Source organism: Cyrtonyx montezumae, unplaced genomic scaffold (assembly GCF_038088225.1).
Source record: "Cyrtonyx montezumae isolate F1298 unplaced genomic scaffold, pur_monq_1.0 scaffold_62, whole genome shotgun sequence".
In the NCBI taxonomy this organism is placed as follows: Eukaryota; Metazoa; Chordata; class Aves; order Galliformes; family Odontophoridae; genus Cyrtonyx; species Cyrtonyx montezumae.
The window spans coordinates 117,179-136,908 of NW_027072070.1; the positions used below are offsets into that span (position 1 = coordinate 117,179).

At 51.1% G+C, this 19,730-nt stretch overlaps 1 pseudogene; it reads right to left on the reverse strand.

The window, feature by feature from the left end:
• Positions 1-9,203: 9,203 nt before the first annotated feature.
• LOC136057347 (coiled-coil domain-containing protein 81-like) lies at positions 9,204-13,197 on the reverse strand (annotated as a pseudogene).
• Between the last annotated feature and the right edge of the window lie 6,533 nt (positions 13,198-19,730).

Genomic DNA, 19,730 nt, shown 5'->3' on the forward strand with positions numbered 1-19,730 from the left:
AATTCTTTTCTCAGCTGAATTTTAATTAAATAAAGATTGAGACCTATTAGCAGCTCATCAGACTCTTTGTATTCAGACTCACTCCAGACACCTCTCCAGTTCGATGTACAAGCTCTGAACACTTGAAGAAGATGACAGGAATGCACATGGCACACGAGGGCTCTTTAGACTGTAATGGGCGTCAGGAGAAACTTGCTGCTGAGTCCATCAATCTCCAGTGCAGAGAGAAGTTAGCACAAAGAGCTCAAGAAGATGAAGTCAGAAGTAGCAGTGAAGTTCTTGGAGTAATAATGGGCCCCACTGGGGGCCATTACCAACGCAGCCTCCCCAGGGACATGTTGGAGCAGATAATTGGAAGCCATGGTTACAGGTTGACAAAGATGCTGTGATGGTGGCTGTGATCCTGAGAAATCCCTTCTTTCTCTCATGAAGCAGAAAGGCTGAACCTCGATCCCCAGAGCCTTGGAAGGCAGATCGTATTCCTCATGTTGGCTCAGGGCCCTTCCTGGGGCACTGGGATGGAGGTTTGTGTGATGTCAAATGAAAGACAAGGGGACAGCAGCTCTCTGCGTGGGGTGCAAGGTGCTGTGAGGTCCAAGTCCCACGTGGGCAATGTGTCTCCATCACAGAATTTGGATGTGAGAAGGGCTTAGTCTGAACAAATAGTCAATCACAAGGCAACTTTGATCTTCAGATCATAGAATCATAAGATTTGGAAGGGACCTCAAGAGATCATCGAGTCCAACACCCCTTCCAAACCTGGTTCCCTACACCAGGTCACACAGATAGGCGTCCAGGCAGGTCTTGAATATCTCCAGAGAAGGAGATTCTACAACTCCCCTGGGCAGCCCGTGCCAGTGCTCCGTCACCCTCGACCGTAAAGAAGTTCTTGCTCACATTCATTTGGAAACTCCTGTGTTGCAGTTTCTGGACGTTTCCCCTTGTCCTTTCTCCACACAATCCTGAAAAGAGTCTGGCCTCGCCACTTTCTCCCCCACACCTCAGATATTTATCAACCTGGATCAGGACCCCTCTCAGTCTTCTTTTCTCAAGGCTGAACAGACCCAGTTCACTCCACCTTTCTTCATAAGGGAGATCCTCCAGGCCCTTCTCCATCTTTGTGGCCCTGCTCTGGACTCGTTCCAAGAGATTTCTGTCTTTTTTTATACTGTTGCCACTGTTTTGTTCCTAGGCCCATCTCCCTTTTCCCTTTTCTATTTCCCCCTTCCCCTTTTCTGGGGCGTGGGTGTGTGGGTCCCCGCACCAACTGTCGCGGAATCAGGACAAACCAGCCCGTAAAACGTTGACATTTGGTAAATGGAAAGGTGTATGGGAACTGTTGAATCACGGCCTGAACCACTGATTGATCACCTGAGGTGAGCACCAAGTCAGCCACAGGGGCACAGGGAAGGTGATATACTGTCGGGGCGGCGGGAGACAAACACACGACCGCGTAGATGATCAGTAAGTCTCAACTTTAATCAGAAGGCGACATTCTTTTATACTGTTAGTTGAATGAGGTTCATACATATTGCAAGCCTGAGCTCCCTATTGGCTAAGCTTGAGCTATTCCATGTGTCTGCTCTTGTGGTTTCTGCGGTTAGCACTTCCTTAAAACAACGATCTTATCTTTGTTCTTATGGTTCCTGTTTTACACACCAGGTCAGCATGCCCTTAGCTACTATTATTTTTGCTGACCAGCTGTATTTGGTCTCCACGGCCCTTTTCGGTGAGCCAAGTTTCGACAACACTCTCCACACTTCCCCTGTTTTCTTTTTGGACAACAAGGAAGAACCCCACGGCCTTCTGTACTAATCTATTAAGCATGTTCTGCAAGCAAGCAAGCACGCAAGGCCCAAGCAAAAGGATGAGGAGGACAATCATTAGGATTATTAAGGCAGAGCGAATGAAGTCCCTAAGCCATGGCCCAAAACCCAAGCTACGTAGCCAACTATCGAGTCCCAGACCTTCCTCCACTTTAAGGTGATTCGTTAATTCATGTAGTTGTTGTAATTGCTTGTGGATCGAGATGGAACGATCTGACAAGTTCATGCAGCACATCCTTTCTAAATCTTCACAACCGTGGCCATGGGCCAACAGCAAAAAGTCTATTGCTGCTCTGTTCTGCAGGGTGGCATGCCGTATAGAGTCTACGTCTAACAGCAAGGAGGATAGAGCAGAGGAAGTGGCATTCGTCTGGGTGGCAAGCCAGCATCCTAACTTGTTAAGCTGCTTAAGAATATGTGCTGTGGCTACTCCTGGAGTTAAAAGCGAAGCAAAGAAGCGTTTCTCAAAGGACCAGAATTCTATATTGCCATCGCAGCTTGCATCAAAGGCATGTGTTACACTTCTTCTAGCCCTATGCGATGTCTGTTTTCTTTTAAGCTGGATAACCATGCTTGTATTTGGCGTGAGCACTGTGAGACGACCCAGAGTACATGGCCCCCCCACAATGTGTGACGGGATCCCAGCCCAGGCTCTATCACCGCAGATAAGGAAGACCCCATCCGGCAGCCGAACTGGCGTGTTTGATGAGTGGGAGATGTTTTGGGACGTGTAGTTACACCACACTGATTCATTTCGATATACTGGTAGGGATGCATTAACAGTCACCGTGTTGTTTTGATCTCTGTGCTGGGATGTCCAATTAAAAAGGACACAGAAATCTGCTTGGACTGAGCCTAAGAGTTCTATCTCTTGGGGCTCTAGGGGTGCCGGCGGGAGGTATGGGATAATGCCGTCCCAGTTGTCACCATAGCTTTGCGACGTATTGCAGATTCCCTTATTAGCTGCCGGGCCTGGGCATGGCAAAGCGTCTAAAGGCACCCCCACGAGGCACGTAGAAAAGGGATTGCTAGGTGTGCTCATAGCAATGCATAAATATTCTTGTCCCGTCTTATTTGCCAGGGTAACCCAAATATTTTGTTTGGGTTGTGCCGGAACCCAGGCTTTTGCCTGCAGTCCTAGGCTAAGGGCCACGATAGTAATACATATCCCAATCATGTTGGCGCTTACAAATATGAGGGTAAAGGTGTAAGGGCAAGAAGACCCAGATGAATTCTTTACACTTCACCTCCCGGTACTCTGTTCGCAACTCTGCCCGTATGCGGAGCGCTTCCCTTTTTAGGTTCCACCACAGGTGGGCCTGTTGGACTGCTTCACGGTTCTCAAACAATCGCAAGCCCTCAATCCCCCTACAGCTCGTGAACCTTTGTAACACTTCTAGTTGCGTTATCGGCCTACTTCCCTGCTCCCACTGTTCACCACAATTTTGGCACCAAGCTCTGTACAGGGCTCTCTGATTCACCCACCAAATCAAGGCGCACCCCCCACATTTAATTTGTACCCATGATTGACATCTGCTATCACCACAGTCCCAGCAAGCTACCAAGGCAGGCCGTCCTGGTGACAGACCTCGAAGCCGATCGATGAAGACCGTTGGCGGCTCTGATGGGTCCCACTGAATGGAGTGTTGTTGCAGGAGGTCTTCAATGGGTCGGGTCACAGTCCGTACCAGGAGCTGGAGCCGGGTCTCTTGTCGCGTCTGCGGGTCGTCCAGCTAGGCGAAGTGCTGGTCGCACCCAGCGGCTGGGCACCCAGAGTGAACCCAGACAGGCATAGACGACGTCCATGTCAGTGGGATTGGGAAAGACCAGGCAGCGGCCCCGATGCTAAAAAAGACTCATCAGTCAGTCTTATGCCGGCCTGCGTTAACACATCTCTTCCAAGCAGGCATTCAATTCCCTGAGGCAATGCAAGGACTGAAACTGCGACGCTCACTGCACTTTTCCCCAGGTCTATAGTGAGAACAGGGGACCTTTTAGCGGTGGAGACTCCTCCCACCCCTGCAATTGTGGCTCCGATAGGGTGCAGAGGCCATAGTTTCGGATAGCTATTCTCGTTGATGATACTTGCATCCGCTCCAGTATCAAGCAGGGCGTTGAGCGTGATTGTCTGCCCTTGCCAAGTAACAGTTATTGGTTGTGTGGGTCGCTTGGTTAAATCTAGAGACAACAGTGTCAGGCCACCAGAAGATCCGAACCCTTTGTCTCCACGCGGCCGCAGATCCTTCGGTGGTATCTCGCCTGTTTGTCTTGGCAGCGGAATAAATTGTGCAAATCGCTGCCCACATGGCAGTTTGACTGGGGGGACGAGAGCATACGCCATAACCATGATCTCTCCTTCAAAGTCCTGGCCAATTACTCCAGGGAGTACAAATAGTCCCAGCATTGTTGTGGATGATCACCCAAGAATCAGTCCTCCTAGGCTCCGTCCGGCTATCCTGATTGGCGCTTTCACTCCAGTGGGCACGCGGGTCGGCGCCGAGGTCGTAAATGTCACCTCTACTGCTGATGCCAGGTCCAATCCGAGGCTCCCTGCTTTTGCTGGTCTAGGGGTGTAGATATCTGGGCTGGCATGGCTCCGGTTGGTTGGCGGCCATTTGTGTCATCGCGCGGCCCCCTTGCTTCGCGCTGCTCTTCCTATTTTCCGACCACTGCCGGCAAGCTCTCGTATCATGCGTTCCTGTCTTGCAGTGCTGACATCAAACACCAGGAGCTTGACAGTCTCGTCGTATGTGGCCAGCCGTGCCGCAGCGGTAGTACGTAGTCTGCTATCGGGGCTGCCTCGGAGGGGTGGTTGCCGGGGGCGCTTGCAAGGGTGCAAGGGCTGCCATAACCTGCATCTGGCTAGCCTGAGCTTGAGCCTTAAGACCTTCCCCTAGCTAGGTAATGGCCTTGACTATGAATGCACTGGATCCTGTGGGGATATTGGCTGTCCTATCAAGAGCCTCTTCTATTGTCCACCCACTGCTCAGAGTATTCAGTATCGCTCTAGTAGCAGAGTTCGCATTCTGAATGGCACACTGTTTCAAAAGAGCTCCTTTCATGTAGTCGGGGACCCCTGCCGCATCTATCGCTGACGTCACCCTGTCCACGAATGTCCCAAAGTCCTCATTCTTGCCATGCTGAATACCCATGTAAGACGGGATTCCCCCTGGGGCCTTAATCCTAGAAATTGCATGACGGGCTAAATACATGGTCTCCCGGATCTTATCGGGACTGAGCAAAGCTTGCGCCTCTGTTCGCAGGTATGGCCCTAGTCCTAATAGCTCGTCTAATGTCAGCCCATGTAGGGGGTCACCAGGCTGGCGCTGAACCATTACACTTTGCTGGCAAAGGTCCCGCCAATGGGCCCCAAAAAGCAGCTGCTGATGGTGAGTGAATATCAGCCTGGTGATTCCCCGGATGTCCCCTGGTAGGAGCAACTGCCAATCCCAGACATAGTCTAGCATCTGCCTCACAGGCTCACTAGTGATCCCACACTGGCTCACGGTTGCGCGCAACTGCGATAAGAGTTTCCAGTCCAGGGCCGTTACCGTGGCCTGTATACCTCCCCCGGCTGCCGGCATGTACAATACCAGGCAAGCCATCTATCTTAATTCCTCAACCCCTTCACTGTCCCCACGGTCCAAACAGTCTCGCACCAAACTCGCCCACGCTTCCCGCCAACGGCGGGCAATTTCTTCCGCCAGCTCCCCCTCAGCCCTGGGAACACGCTCCGGCCCCGGAGGGCTCCCGTTTAAAGGGGGAGGGGCGGGAGTGGGTAATGTTGGGGCGGTACCTTGAGCCTCCTCCTGGAGGGGCTGTTCACTGGCGCTCCCCGGCCCAGGAAGCAGGATTGTATTAGTCGCCGGGGGCCCTGCAGACACCCACAATTCTGAGCTATCATACTGTTCATTACTCTGGGACGCGTTTACTGCCTGCTGCGCAGTTTTTTTCTCCACCTGGCTTTGCAGGAGTTCGTTATGCACCACCCGCCACAACTTTCCCATCTTTTTCACAACTTTGTCATCATCTAGCACCGCCTGCCATATTATGTCCCCTAGCTTCCGCCACTCAGATACTTCATGAACAGCGTGCGGGTTAGCAAAGCAGCCAAGCCCCTGGCCATAAGCTAACAAGTCTGGAAATTCTTTCTTGAGATCTATTCCCTTAATCCCCCTTTTCTCTAAAAACCTAGTAAATATTTGATAGGCTGCTTGCCTTTCCATACCTAAGTCGTCGGCGCCGTTGCAGCCTTGCAAGGTCCGGCAGCCCGTATCGGTCAGGTCTCACAGACTGTCCTCAGGCTCAGCACCAATGTCCCTCCGGAGGGCGTAATTGCTGCCCGCTTAGACGCTTGTAATCGAGCGCGGTGCTTTAGCCGTCCTTGCTGCTTTAGGACCCGAACTTGCCCGTCGCCGCCCTCCGATGGTACCTTAGCTGTCCGATTGTATCACGTCGGGGTCACCATTTGTCGGGGCGGCGGGAGACAAACACACAACCACGTAGATGATCAGTAAGTCTCAACTTTAATCAGAAGGCTACATTCTTTTATACTGTTAGTTTAATGAGGTTCATACATATTGCAAGCCTGAGCTCCCTATTGGCTAAGCTTGAGCTATTCCATGTGTCTGCTCTTGCGGTTTCTGCGGTCAGCACTTCCTTAAAACAACGATCTTATCTTTGTTCTTATGGTTCCTGTTTTACACACCAGGTCAGCATGCCCTTAGCTACTATTATTTTTCCTGACCAGCTGTATTTGGTCTCCAAGGCCCTTTTCGGCGAGCCAAGTTTTGACAACACTCTCCACAATATACCTCTGTAATTGGAAGGGGTGGAACCTGGCTCCACCTCTCCCAAACCCCATTTAAGGGCTGACCACCACCAGGGAAGGATCTCTTCTCAGGGATCCGTCCTGTGTGGAGTCAACAGGAAGCCTCTATCATCCCAAAGCTGAGCCACTCTCTTTTTCTAGTTGTCTGTATACAATCTACATAAGCCTCCTGAAAATATACCATCTTCCATACTATTTTCATTTAGTACCATTCTTGAGGGTTATTTGCCCTACAAAAGGGATGGTAGAATCCATATTTCCTTCCTTGATTACAGGAGCAGGAGCCCTGGAGGCCTTCGGATTCTTTATAATCCCCTGTGTGAGGGCACTGGTACAGCAATTAATGGAGACAGCACTACTGAAGCAAACACCATCATATTCGGGAAATACGATGATATCAAAGGAGATAGGGAACGAAGAAAGTGAAGAAGAGGAAAACGATGATATAAACATACTTAAAATAGGAACTACAGAAACCAACAACAGAGAACAAAGAGAAAAGGGGGGAATTGTAAGAATGCAATGTTGTTTCTGTATTGGAACGAGGAAAAGCTTTGGATTTCACGGTCTCTGCTGCCATCCATCGGCCTTTATCGGTACTGACAGTCTTTTTCGAGGGTCTTTTGACTTCATCGGGAGTGGGGATCCCCTGATAGTCTTCATCACTCGGCCTTTAGATAAGCGTTCCACATTGACGCACACTCAGTGGGTAGCGAAGTGATTATAGTGATAAGAAATAAAGGAGGTGGAGTAATTTGTAGGAACAAAGAACACGGCTCTTGTCTGTGCCGCCACCCGGAATGAGCCAAATAACCATTCCCAAGCAATGATAATGCTGTTAGCAATCAGAAGTCCTTGCCAGGGGAAACCGCTAAATGTTGGCAGTGGACAGACAAGATCTGTGTGAAGAAAACATAAGGAGCATCTAAGGAGCAGTACACATGTTTAGCCAGCAGCCACTGACGTTGGGTCAGCACGTGTATGTTTGATTCAGCATTGGGATGATGGTGAACCTGAAGTACTCAGCCAATGAGGAACCAGGGGAGAAAAGTGTCGGGGCATAAAAGTTGCAACGTTGTCATTGTGTGCACTCCTGTTTGCCGGATGCTCATCATTACCGTTGCGAATTCAACGTTTCCTTACCAGAGAACCTGACTCCTAAAATTATTGCAGATGTTTTTCTGACATTCACTCAAAGCCTAAACCTAATCCAGACCCTAATTCTAACACCAATTCTAACCCTATCAGAGGAACTGCAGGGAAAGCAGTGCTCCAAACTGTGGCAGCAAGCGATGGCCACCATCTCTGCCCTCAGGTACATGCTCTGAGCCAGGACGACCCTGCAGCATCTATATGGCCCCACGGCGTCTGTATGGCCCCATGGCATGTCTATGGCCTCACAGTGTTTGTACGGACCTACAATGCCTGCGTGGTTTCACAGCCCCAGGGGATGATCCTGCTGGTACTGGGCTGCCGCTGTCCCCTTTTTTTATGTACTTTTTTAATGTACTTTTTATGTATTTTTTATACACCCCTATAGGGGCTGGCAAAAGGGTAGAAGATGGGGCTGGGGTTGGGGCTAGGGCTGGGGTTAGTTTACTCTTGAGTTTATGGTGATGGCCCTGCTGGGTCTTGGATCTGATGTTGACCATAACCCTAAGCAGAACCGTAACTCTAACCCTGAGCTGACCTTTAACTATCCGTAACTCTAACTGTAATCCTAACAATAACTCTTAATCCTACTCTAAGCAGCCCTAACCCTAACCCAGAATCCCATCGTGAGGTCATGGTGGATTTGAGGATCTAAGAACCAACAATGAGGATGCCGGGAGCTCCCCATGGGGATGCCAGGACCCCTTGGTGTGGTTGAGGTGGCTTTGGGGACACCAGAAACCCTCATGGGGCAACCGGGGAGCAACGTGGTAGGAACACAGAGGAGGGGACGTGGAAGGGGCCATGTGTCAACAGCTTATGGGTCGGTCTGCCCCCGTTCTGTGACAAATGGGGTGGGGGAACCAGGGACCCACGCCCCAGGAAAGGGGAAGGGGAAAAGGGTAGGAAGAACAGGCCTAAAAACAAAACAGCGGCAATAATCTGAGAAGGAAAACTAATTTATTAAATAAAATATTGGAACACAAAATAACACAATATAAATGGAATCAAAGCTAAGAAATCAAACAAAATGAGAGAGAGAGTGTCCAGAACAGAAGGACTTCCACTAAAGATGAAGATGAGACGACGAGGGAGCTCCCACCACCGATGAGCAGCAAAAAGAAGTCTTGGAAGCCGCGTGCAGTGTTATCTTTCCCTCTGTGTTCCTCTTTCCTTCCTTCAGGTGATTCTGCCCACTGTCTTCCTTAAAACCATAGCGTGGTATCATACCAGAGCCAATGGAGCAAATCAACTTTGTCCCGGCTGAAAGCAGGACATGGAGAATGGAAGGGAGCTCCCGAGTTCCTGTAGCAGCCTGCAGCCGATGCGGGAGCTCAGAGCCGGGGCAGTCCCCAGCTCACAGCTCCGTCTGTTCTGGGCACCCCATGCCCACATCAGTGTGGGTAGGGTGTCCCCTGCCTGGTGTGTGGGGCTTTGGTCTTCAGAGACTAACACCTGGGTGACCCTGTGTCTTGGTGTATGGGTGGCAGCAATCCAGATCTGTTGGTGGAGGACTCGCGAGGAGACGCTGATGCTGCCATCTCCTGAGGTTCTTCCCGCACTGGCTTGGCCTTCTTAGCCCTCATCCTGAGTAGTGTGACTGAGTCACAGGCCTTAGGTAAGTGTCTGGCTGGTCTGCCTTCGGGCTCCTTTGACAGCCTGCCCTCAGCCCTCGATGAAGGTCTTGTACCTTGCTTAAAAGCTGCCTTGTTCCTCAGTGTGATGTGACTGCACAAGGCTTTTGCTTTCTGCATCTCCAGCATTCCACCCTCACAATGCACTTCTGCTGCTTGTTCCTCATTATGGAACGTCACGTGTTTTGTTCCCGGTGCTCGACCAAGGTCTTCTTGGCTTTTGGTTCCTGCTTGGCCCTGCAGCTGGCAGGTCACTGGCTCTTTGTGGGCTTCAAGCACTCCCCGGATCGCTGGCTTCAGACTGAAAGGACAGAGTGAGAGGGGTCTGCCTGAGTGGAACAGCAATGGCTATGGGGCCGCGTTCTGCAACCCTGAGCAAGACCCTTGGCTGCAACACTGCCTTCCCCACAGACAGCTCACCGGCTGCTCCGTGGCTCTCCTGAGATCTGCACAAGGACCAATCCTGTGACCTGGGGCACTCCTGGCATCCCTATCCCCCCACCCCGGGTGCTGTATTCAGCATTGTTGGGCAGTGACCCTTTGGGGTTGGAGAATGGACTCGTGTCCGCTCACTAACATTCCCCCATGCGGATCCCAACCCGGAGCCTCCAGCCTCACCTGGACACAGATCTCTCCTTCAGTAAGCTCCTTATCCTTGCGAAGTGTCCTCCCTCTATACTCGCAGTGCTCTAGCGTTTGATGAACTTAGGCCTTTCAGCAAGTCTCACTGGAATTGGGAGGCACAGGAGATTCACTGTGAATTCCTCCTTTGGCTCAGTGACAAGGGGCACTTGGGCCTTTTTCCCAAAACACCCCAGAAGGTCGCTCTGCTCCCCACGCTGCCACAATCCCCACCGCCCTCGCACCCTCCCTGACACCATCTCTGGCCCCACTCCTCCTCTCTGCAATTCAGCTCTGTTTTGGCACTGCATTACTGACGCTGGCTTTGGGAACGGGGAGCTGGGTGGTGATGATGAGGTGATAGGGTGAATTTAAGGGACATTTCCTGGGGGAGGGCAGGGCCTGGGATCCCCGCATCCTCCTGATATAGACAGAGGCAGGGGTGGAGGCACATCACCCTCAGCGCCTTAGTTTTGGTGAGGCCAACAACTCCCCATGAGAAGAGGCCATGCTGAGCTGGCGTGAAGCTCTGGCACAAGGCAGAACCCTCGGCTGATGGTAAACAATGATGTGTACCATGGAAAGGAGCTGACAGCTGCTTTACCTGTCTTGGTCCGGACAAGAGGAGGCAAAGCCCCTCCTTTCTTTGGCATCATCTCACCATGGACGTCTCTGGAGGACTTGCGGGATGTGTTGAGCGATGCTTTGGGTACAAACTCCATTTGAAACCTGTACGCACAGAAGAGACACTGGTGTGACACAGCACTCCACCAGTCCCTGTTGCTCTCTGTGACTGTCTGCTCACAGGCACATTTGCACACTGCTCTGAGGCCACCATTTCTAAAGTCTCCAGTGACCCAACAGTGACAGGAGACATGCAGAGCTGTTAGGGCACATCCAGAGGAGGGCCACAAAAATAATGCAAGGGATGGAACACCTTCCCTAGGAGCACAGGCTCAGAGAGGTGGGGCTGTTCAGACCGGAGAAATAATGGCTCTGGGGAGATGCGATCTTGGCCTTTCAATATCTAAAGGGGGTCTTGAAGAGGAAGAGGCCAGGCTCTTTAGCAGGGCCAGTTGGGATAGCACAAGGGGAAATACTTTCAGGTGGAAAGAGAGTGGGAAGATTTAGGCTAGATATAAGAAAGAAGTTTTTGACAGAAGGGAGGTGAGGCACCGGATTATTGTGCCCAGAGAGGTGGTGGGTGCCCCAACAGTTGTTCAAGGTCAGGCTGGACCAGGCTTAGAGATCCTCATCTGGCAGTGGGTGTCCCCATTCCTTGCAGAGGAGTGGGACTAGGTGCCCTTTCGGGGTTCCTTCCAACTCAAATGATTCCATGATTCTATGAAATACCCTCATGGGCAGGACACCCACAGACACAAGGAACAAACGCTATGGAATGCTCTGTTCAGAGCAGCTGCATCAGGCAGCAGCTGCAGTCACCAACACACTCACCTGGGAAAGATGATGAGCCAGGGAGAGAGAGTCAGGGAGGCCAGAGGTGTAACGCGGGATATCAGCATGTCCAGCAGCCAGGGGGCCTGCAGGGGAGCAACAGGGAGGACGTGGGACGTCCTTGTCACGGCTGAGGCACTGCAGAGTACTGGAGGAGCTCAAGGCAGGCAGAGCTGACAGCACCACAGCACTTGCACGGCCCGAGACGCTGGCCAGGTCCTGCTGGGCCACGTGTGGGCACAGCAAGTGTCACAACACTACCCGGGCCACAGAGAAACTAAAACCTCACCTTGGAAACAGCTCTTCTGAATATCTCTTTCCCAGACAGCTTCTCAACCAAGTCATAGTAGAAGTTCATTTGGAAAGTCAGTCTGTCAATAAAGAGCACTCCGATGCCCTTCAGGACAAAGGCAACGTTCTCCCCATTCTGCAGACAGCTGGAGAGCAGGGACACGGTGCTTTGGACACAGGCCCTCCCTCTCTGCTGTGTCACATTGGCAATTGTGGCCACCTCACTGTACTTCAGGAGCTCCAGTTCCTTATGGGCTGGAAAATGCAAGGGACAGTTTGATCATACAGTTGCTCTTCCACAGGTGCTTCCCTAGAGCTGCTTATTGCCGACATCACCCAGAACGGCCCCATATTTGCATGGGCTCCTTGGAGAGCAGGCTTTGCTTCTGAGAACGGAGGTCATGGCCCTGTTTGCCCTTTCCATGAAGCCAGCAAGGGTTTAATTCCTCCTCCTACCTGTCAAGGATTCCTTTTTGGACTTGAGGTGATGCTTGCCTATGAGGTTTTTAGCCAGGTGGAACACAGGCCAGAACAGAGTCACGGTCCCGTGCTTGGAATTGATGTCTTTGGGGACAACGTCGAACAAGCCAAAGGTGGGAATCCAGACCCCCTGCAAGTGGAATAGAAAAGAAAGGCTGAAGGGCTATGAGCTAGCTAGAGGAAGAGCTGGAGGTGGTCCATCGTAGGGACAGAGCTCAGAAGCCTTCTCCCGCTGTTCAGAGGCACAAGCCAGGGCAGCGGGAATGGCTTTAGGAAGGTGCTGCACAGTCCTCTCCCTCCCCTTGCCCTGCCAAATGCAGCACAGCAGTCAGGGCAGAAGCAGCCTGATGGGATCCAGATGTTTCCAGGGGCCAGAATCATTCCCGAGACATGTCCTTGCCTAACACAAGCGGTACTGCATTTGTAGGAAACCCATTGGGATGAGCATTTGGGAAATGTGGGGTGAGTTTCCTGCTCTCTGTGGAGGGGAAGAGTCAGAGGAAGTCCAGACTGAGCTGGACAGACAGAGGAGGAACACGACAGCTAACACACCTTCTGCACCATGAGCTGCTCTCTTACACAGGCAGCCACTGCATTCCAGATGGCAACTCGCTCTGGAGGGCAAAGGAAAAGCAGGTCACATTCTGCACCTGCAGCTTCCCGGCACTCCTACCACTGCCAGGCAGGAGTGAGGTGGCCCATGGAAAGCATCATCATAGCCCTGAGATTGGCTGCAGCACCACTCCTGCGGTGGCTGTGGACCCGTGTACCCTCAGTGTCGGTGTCTGTCAGCCTGGAGGCACAACTCATTGTGGAGATGTCCTTGCAGAGGCTCATCTTGTGCCTCATGCCAGCGGGTTGCTCCTTGTTGGCACTAGCCATGCCAGAGCTCATCCCTTCCAGAGACATCTGCTCACTACCAATGCTCCTTCAGGATGTGAGACCCACCATCGCGCACTGCCTTTATGCCCCTCCCAGGTGGCTGTGTCACAAACGTTGCCACAGTGCCACAGTGACATCATGGCCAGGGCTGGCCATGGCCCATGATGGCGCTGGCACAGCAGCCCACTGCCTGCCCTGAGTGGGAGTGATGACGCCTCTTGGTTTTCTCTCTTCTTGTCTTCTAGTTTTTCTTCAGGAGCCGTTGCCTGAATTTCTCTTCAATCAGTTGATAGGGAAAGAGCAACAGCTCCAAAGTACTCTACCTGTAACGCTGATGAGCTCTTGTTAGGAAGTTGCTCACTTTCGCCTGGCAGTTGTTGATCACTTGTTATAGCACTCCATCAATTGCCTGGCACTGCTCCTCTATGTCACTGCCATAACTCCATTGCTCCCACAACACTGCCGGGAGCAGGGAGTGCTGTATTTGGGAACCCCAGAGATTCACTTTCCTCGCAGCATTCCAAGTGGGATGAGACATTTCACAGTGACATTGTGGGCAGGATCCCCTGAAGGAAAGAGGAACACAGAGGGAAAGAAAAGTGCACACAAGTTCTAAGACATCTTTGTGCTGCTCATTGGCACTGGGAGCTCTCTCACCATCTCACCTTCAGCTTTAGAGGAAAGCCTTTGGTTTCAGTCACTGCCTCTTTTGATTTGATTTATCAGCTTCAATTCCAATTCTACTTTAATATATTGCATTCTTTTGCTTCCTAACATCTTATTTAATGAATTACTTTTCTTCCTCAGATCGTTGCCGCTGTTTTGTTTTTAGGTCCATCTCCCTACCCTCTCCCTTTTCCCCTTTCCCCATTGCTGTGCTGTGGGGCCATGGGTTCTCTGCCCCATTAGTCACGGAACAGGGCCAAACCTGCCCATAAACCACCAATACCCCCTCTCCCCCCAACAGAAGCCACATTCCCCATTTTCACCATTCACAACACCACAAGTTATCCACCACAACCCTCTCTCTCTTCCCCAGGCTCCCGTTCCACCCCATAGAAGCCCCCTATAGCACCCCAGCTTCCCCCTTTTCACCCTTCCTCCTGGCCCCAGAACTCTCTTCCACCCCACAGAAGCCCCACTCACCCTTGCGGATGTGACTCCCATTTACAAGAAGGCCCGTAAGGAGGATCCGAGGAACTACGGGCCTGTCAGCCTGAGCTCAGTGCCAAGGAAAGTTATGGAGCAAATCACCTTGGGTGAGATCACATGACATGTGCGTGGCATCCGGGGGATCAAGCCCAGCCAGCACGAGTTCATGAAAGGCAAGTTGTGCTTGACCAACCTCATGTCCTTTTACGACTGGATGACCAGTCCGGTGGATGAGGAAAAGGCTGCTGATGTAGTCTACCTGGAATTCAGCAAAGCCTTTGACACTGTCACTCAAAGTATTCTCCTGGGGAAATGGGCAGCCTGTGGTCTGGACAGGAATACCCTTCTTTGGGTAAGGAACTGGCTAGAGGTCTGTGGCCAGAGGGTAGTGCTTAATAGAGTTAAGTCCAGCTGGCCTCCTGTTACGAGTGGTGTCCCCCAAGGGATGGTACTGGGGCCCATCTTGTTTAATACTGATGACCTGGATGAGGACACTGAGCGTACCCTCAGTCAGTTTGCAGATGACACCAAACTGGGAGGTGGTGTCAATCTGCCTGAGGGTAGGGAGGCCCTCCAGAGGGATCTAGACAAGCTGAATCGCTGGGTTGAGCTGCATGGGATGAGGTCCAACAAGGCCAAGTGTCGGGTGCTGCATTTTGGCCACGATAACCCCATGCAGCGCTATAGGCTTGAGGATGAGTGGCTGGGTGACTCTGATAGGAAAGGGACCTGGGGGCACTGGTTGATGCTCAGCTGAACACGAGCCGACAGTATGCCCAGGTGGCTTAGAGGGCCAACAGCATCCTGGCCTGCATCAGGAATAGTGGCCAGCAGGAGCAGGGAGGTGAGCATCCCCCCGTACTCAGCACTGGAGTGGCCACACCTCAAGTACTGTGTTCAGCTTTGGATGGCCTGCCCAGGGAGATGGTGGAGTCACCATCACTGGCAGTATTCAAGAGGCATCTGGATGAGGAGCTAGGAGATATGGTTTAGCAGCTTGTGGTAGCAGTGGGAATGGGTGGACAGTTGGACTAGATGATCTTGTAGGTGCTTTCCAACCTCATGATTCTATGATTCAAATATGACTGAAATGCACCAAGAATTCCTGGCGTGCTGTCCACTCAGACAGACACCAGTCACATCTTCAAGTATGAGCACAAAGGGTAAGATGACAGGAATTGCTTGGGATCCATCTACAGCCGTGCTCTGAATTACTGAAACACTACGCTCCTGCTCTACCTGTGCACAAACGACTAGTCTAAGCAGCAGTGTACTGATACTGGTTCATGAAAGAGTAGTACCTTAGAAACTAAACTGTACTACCTATACCATTATATAGCTATACCATTAAATACGTGAACAATATCTTTGCATCATTTCTTCCTTGTAAAATCTATGTCACACAACTTTTTCATTCATAGTTAAGAATTCCATGGAAAAAGCATTAAGTTACTCCCCACCCACAGAAAAGTCAAACAAACAAAGAGAAAACATCTACACTGCTGTGGGACAATAAACTCCTTTAAGTCTATATGAAAGGAAATGTTCTGCATATACAAAACCACGCCAGTAATTGAGCTAGCATCAGAGCTGTGAATAAATGAAATACACAGAATTACACAGAAAGAAGAGCACGATGTAACTTTCAAGTATAAAAAATCTTTGCCTTTTCACTTGAAATTTGCTCCCCCGATTCTCCTTCAATGTTTCACCCAGGTATCACTCCAGCCAAAGAGCTGCAGAGCAGAGCTATAGATTAAGGCAGACAGATATCCTTCTTACAAGTGAATTTTTATTGTAGCTTTCTCATTTTGATGTCTCTGGGGATCTCTTTGCAAAATCTTTGATTCACCTGATGTTAGAAAAGAGAAAGGCAGTACTTCAGAGAATCACAGAATAGAATCCTAGAATCATAGCCTCAAGAGATCATTGAGACTAATTTCCCTGCCAAAGCAGATTCCCTACACCAGGTCGCAGAGGAGGGCATCTAGGTAGGTTTTGAGTATCTCCAGAGGAGACCCCACAACCCCATAGGGCAGCCCCTTCCAGTGCTCTGTCACCCTCACCGTAAAGAACTTCTTGTGCACATTTGTGCGGAACCTCCTGTGCTGCAGTTTCTGTCCATTCCCCCTTGTCCTGTCTCCACTCATGTCTGGAAAGAGTCTGGCCTCGCCACTTTTTCCCCCACACCTCAGATATTTATCAACCTGGATCAGGTCCCCTCTCAGTCTTCTTTTCTCAAGGCTGAACAGACACAGTTCACTCCGCCTTTCTTCCTAGAAGAGATGCTCCAGGCCCTTCCCCATCTTTGTGGCCCTGTGCTGGACTCTTTCCAAGAGATCCCTGTCTTTTTTATTCTGGGGAGCCCAGAACTGGACACAGTGCTTCAGACGAGGCCTCACCAGGGCAGAGTAGAGGGGGAGGATCATGTCCCTTGACCTGCTGGCCACGCTCTTTTTAATGCATCCCAAAATACCACTGGCCCTCTTGGCCATGAGGGCACACTGCTGGCTCATGGTCAACCTGTTGTCCACCAGGACACCCAGGTCCCTCTCTACAGAGCTTCTCTCCAGCAGCTCATCCCCCAGCCTGTACTGGTGCATGTAATTATTCCTCCCTAGGTGCTAGACTCTACACTTACTTTTGTTCAATTTCATCCGGTTTCTGACTGCCCAGATCTCCAGCCTGCTCAGGTCTCGTTGAATGGCAGCATAACAGTCAGATGTGTCATCCAATCCTCCCAACTACGTATCATCAACTGCTGAAAGTGGGCTCCATCCCCTCATCAGGTCACTGCTCAAACTGTCAGTTCTGTTAGCTGCAATGTCTTAGGAAACGGTTCTTTGTCATTTCACATCAGCGAGAGTCAAGTTTGCTTTCTTGTCCTAGTTCCGTTCTTTTGCAAGACCTGCCTGCCCTTCTGAGCCCTTCTGTGGTGTATTGGCTGATAGGTTCATAGGTTCATTAGGTTGGAAAGGACCTGCAAGATCATCTAGTCCAACCATCCTCCTATCACTATCCCTACCCAACTACTAAATCAAATCCCTTAGCACCTCATCTAAACGCTTCTTGAACAGCGCTAGGGACGGTGCCTCAACCACCTCCCTAGGCAGGCCATTCCAGTGCCTGACCACTCTTTCAGAGAAAAAATGCTTCCTCAGGTCTAATCTAAATCTTCCCCGGCGCAACTTGTGGCCATTCCCTCTCGTCCTGTCGTTATTTATCAGGGAGAAGAGGCCCACCCCCTCCTCACCACAACCCCCCTTCAGGAAGTGGTAGAGTGCAATAAGATCTCCTCTGAGCCTCCACTTCTCCAGACTAAACAATCCCATCTCCCTCAGCCGCTCCTCATAAGACTTGTGCTCCAGACCCCTCACTAGTTTTGTTGCCCTTCTCTGAACACGCTCCAGGGCCTCAATGTCCTTCTTGTAGTGAGGGGCCCAAAACTGAACACAGTACTTGAGGTGCGGCCGTACCAGAGCTGAGTACAGGGGGATGATCACCTCCCTGCTCCTGCTGGCTACACTATTTCTAATACAGGCCAGGATGCTGTTGGCCTTCTTGGCCACCTGGGCACACTGCCGGCTCATGTTGAGCCGAGCATCAACCAACACCCCCAGGTCCTTTTCCTCTCTACATTCTTCAAGCCATTCTGCCCCAAGCCTATAGCATTGCATGGGGTTATTGTGGCCAAAGTGCAGGACCCGGCACTTGGCCTTATTGAACCTTATCCCATTGAGCTCAGCCCAGCTGTTCAGCCTATCCAAATCCCTCTGAAGGGCCTCCCTACCCTCAGGCAGTTTGACACATCCTCCCAGCTTTGTGTCATCTGCAAACTTACTGAGGGTACACTCAATTCCCTCATCTAGGTCATCAATAAAGATATTAAATAAGATGGGCCCCAAAACTGACCCTTGGGGGATACCACTCGTAACAGGACGCCAGCTGGACTTAACTCCATTAACCACTACCCTCTGGGCACGGCCCTCCAGCCAGTTCTCCACCCAGAGAAGAGTGAACCTGTCCACACCACGGGCTGCCAGTTTCCTCAGGAGAATACTGTGGGAGACCGTGTCGAAGGCCTTGCTGAAGTCCAGGTAGACTACATCAACAGCCTTTCCCTCATCTACCTGTCTGGTCACCCAGTCATAGAAGGAGATGAGGTTGGACAAGCATGACATACCCCTGGTGAACCCGTGCTGGCTGGGTCTGATCCCTTTATTGCCATGGACGTGTCGTGTGATTTCCCTCAATATCATCTGTTCCATAACTTTCCCTGATACTGAGGTCAGACTGACAGTCCTGTAGTTCCCCAGGTCTTCCTTATGGCCTTTCTTGTAGATGGGAGTCACATCGGCAAGCCTCCAATCTTGTGGGACCTCTACAGATAACCAGGAATTCTGATAGATGGCAGAAAGTAGCTCGGCAATCACCTCTGCTAGCTCCCTCAGCACCCTTGGGTGGATCCCATCTGGCCCCATGGACTTGTGGCAGTTCAGATGGAGGAGAAGATCTCTGACCGTCTCTGCTTGGATCACAGGGGGTGCATTATGCGCCCCGTCCCGGACTTCCAGGTCAGAGCAAGTACCGTGTGGACAACTGATCTGTCCATTAAAGACAGATGTGAAGAAGGCATTGAGAACCTCAGCCTTTTCCTTATCATCTGTGGTTACATTCCCTGCCTCGTTGAGTAAAGGAGGGAAATTTTCCTTAGTTTTTCTCCTGCTGTTAATATATTTGTAAAAGGGTTTCCTGTTCTCCTTTACAGCAATAGCCCGTCTAAGTTCAAGCTGGGCTTTAGCATTTCTAATTTTCTGCCTGCAGATCTTGGCCAGTTCTCTGTAGTCACCCCAAGTAGCCTGACCCATCTTCCAGAGGACATAGACTCTTTTTTTCTCTCGGAGTCTCAACAAAAGATCCCGGTTCATCCACACTGGTCTTTTTCTCCTCCGGCTTGACTTACAGGACTCCGGGACTGCCTGATCCTGTGCCTTTAAGATTTCCATCTTGAGGAGCATCCAGGCTTCCTGGACCCCTTTACCCCTCAGGAGCAAGTCCCAAGGGACCCTTGCAACAAGTGTCCTGAACAGGTCAAAGTCTGCCCTCCGGAAGTCCAAGGTAATAGTTTTGCTAGTCACCCTCTTGACGGCACCCAGAATAGCAAACTCCACCATTTCATGGTCACTCTGGCCAAGACAATCTCCAACCTTCACATCCCCTACTAGTCCTTCCCTGTTAGTGAAAAGTAGGTCAAGCAAGGCATCTCCCCTGGTAGGCTCTTGCACCAGCTGTGTCAGGAAGCAATCATCCACACATTCTAGAAATCTCAAGGACTGCTTCCTCTGCGCAGTATTGTATTTCCAGCATATATCAGGGAAGTTGAAGTCCCCCATGAGAACGAGTGCT